Source organism: Elephantulus edwardii, unplaced genomic scaffold (assembly GCF_000299155.1).
Source record: "Elephantulus edwardii isolate Elephantulus edwardi_28Jun2011 unplaced genomic scaffold, EleEdw1.0 scaffold00077, whole genome shotgun sequence".
NCBI classification, from domain to species: Eukaryota; Metazoa; Chordata; class Mammalia; order Macroscelidea; family Macroscelididae; genus Elephantulus; species Elephantulus edwardii.
The window spans coordinates 8,489-11,380 of record NW_006399827.1 but is presented as its reverse complement, the minus strand read 5'-3'; positions in this window follow the sequence as shown (position 1 = coordinate 11,380).

Here is a 2,892-nt window from a genome sequence, read left to right as displayed (position 1 = left end):
GAAAACCACTCAGACTGCGTCCTCTCCCTCTTCCTCTCCCATGATGGGAGAGAAAAACAATCATCAATGGCAAGTGGCAGTTGCAACGAAACAACACCAAGAGCCAGCTTCACGCTCAGGAGAGAACGCTGCGTCTCCTCCTCATGGTTTTCGGTGTTCTACACGATCAGAGAAACTTCTCTAGTAACGAACTATAGAAATGATCCCTGAAAGTATAGTCTTAACAGCCCAACCTCGGCCTCTCGGAAGTGAGTAACAGTCACACATATTTTCATAATGGTGAGTTTACTACAGTTGCCAATATGTTTCCCAAATGTACAATCTTGTGTTCTCTAAATTATTTCTTCTAAGGTACTCAAGTTCGAAAGACAATTTACTACTCTGGAGTTTTTAAAAAGACATTTCAAACTGTTACATAAATTAGCATACAGTTGCTAAGTAGCCAATCACATATCGCTTACCTCCAAACTCGCCTCGCACATTCACGTCGCGTAAATTTTACGTCATTGTGACGACTACAAAGCGCTCATGGGCTTCCCTAGAATAACTAAAGCGTGAGACAAAGCAAGCGACCCTCTGAAACCTGAAAGCTTTAGGTTCCTCTACAGTTGTAGGCTTCACTGCAAGATTTAATATCTATTCTTATTGCTATAAAGATGTATATAATTAAAAAGGCATTTTTTAAATTGCTATACACATGTATAAACAAGCTGGACAACATTACCTCCTGCTTAAATCTTCACGATCTTTCTAGCTCTTGAACTAAAGAAAAACCCTTCAAAGTTTACAACGTCTAAACCTCCCATCCTTTCCACCTCTTCCAGCCTCACTGAACTACAATCCCTCACTGTCATTTTTACAAGTCCTCCATGGGAAAGTCAGCTCTTAGGCAATTCTCCAAAGTACTGAAGAGCCATGGTGTCTCTCTGGAGACTAAGGTGCGTCTGACACAGGCTTTGCAATCATTTTTATGCATCAGATAGTTGAACAATGACCAAGGAGGATAGAAGGAGAATTGATGCCTTTGAGCTGTGGTGCTGGAGAGGAGTATTGTGAGTACCATGGACTGCTAGGAAAACAGATTCATCCTGGAAAGGGTTAAACCGGGTGGCTCCTTGGAGGCAAGGATTCTGAGGCTCCGTCTATCATACTTTGGACATGTTGTAAGGAGAGACCGGTCCTTGGAGAGGGACATCATGCTTGGGAGGGTGGAGGGACGGCGCAGGAGGGGAAGGCCCTCTATGAGGTGGATTGATTCAGTGACTGGGATAATCGAGATGGGAGTGTCAGAGACAGTGCGATTGGTACAGGACAGAGCAGAGTTTAGGGCTGTTGTACATAGGGTCGCTATGAGTCGCAAGCGACTCGATGGCACGTAACAACAACAATAACAACATCCTGGCCAATGGGTTCAAGTATGTCATAAATTATAAAAATGGCACAGGACAAGGGTATGGTTTAGTTATGTTGTCGTTATTGAGTTCCAGTCAACTCAAAGGCACCTAATAACAACAGCCCGTCACTCTCTTTTTAAAAAAAATTTTAATAAATGTTTATAGAAACTTTGGATTTCCATTTATTCATTGTTGCTCTTTTCTTTGAAAAGTAAAAGAAAATTCTTCCAAGTCCACTTCACTATACTGCCTTCATTCTGGACTCCTGTCAGGACAATAATACCTAATCATATATCCCTTTTAAACAGTTCTCTCCCTTATCTGTTTCGATGCACTATACATTATCCCCTCTTTTTCAGTCTCCCCCCCATCCCTATAACAGTGGCATTATGCGGTATTTGTCTTTTTGTGACTGAGATATTTCACTCTGCATAATGTCCTGCAGGGTTACCCATTTTGTATATTTCATTAATTCCTTGTTTTTCAGCGCAGCGTAGTATTCCATTGTGTGAATATACCACAGCTTCTCTATCTACTCATTCACTAATGGGCACTTAGATTGTTTCCAACTCTTTGCTATTGTAAACAAAGCAGCAATAAACATGGGTGTGCATATATCTGCTTGGGTGACAGTTATGGTTCCTTTAGGGTATGTTCCCATTAGTGGAATTGCTGAGTCAATTTCTATTTGCAACTTTTTGATAAAGTGCCATACAGCCTTCCATAGTCTTTGCACCATTTTACACTCCCACCAACAGTGAGTAAGGGTTCCAGTTTCTCCACAACCTCACCAGCATTTGTTGTTTGCTGTTCTGTTAATAATATTTCATAGTTGTTTTGATTTGCATCTCAATCCTGAAAAAAATTTTGGCCAATAGAAGCCAATGATACATAAAAGAAAAAAAATAATTCCCCATAACCAAGTGGGATTCATAACAGGTATGCAAGGATGATGGTTCAACATAAGAAAAACAATCAATGTGATTCATCACATTAACAAAGCAAAGAACAAGAACCACATGATCCTATCATTGATGCAGAAAAGGCCTTTGACAAAATCCAACACCCTTTCTTGATTAAAACACTCAAAAAATGGGATTAGAGGAGAATTTCAACATAGCAAAAAGTATATACGCAAACCTATCATGCTCTCTTAGGACACAAAGGCTTTCTTTAAATACACTGTTTCCTCTACAAGGAATACTTTCCACCTGTCTTTGCCAAATTAATTTCAGTTCACCATCCAGATATAATTAATATTAGAAACGTATTGACATTTACTTAATATATAATTTGCAAATTGGTGCAACATTTCAACTCGAACTCCAAAAAAATGTTCCAAAGTGGAGATTCAACTCATTGGAACTGACTCACAGCTGATTCTCCTGCGAGTTTTTGAGTTTGTAAATCTCCCAGGAGAATGCCCATCTTTCTCAGAATTGCAAATGGATTCACACTGATAAAAGAGGCTTGCCTTTGACTTGGCAGCCCAACTCCC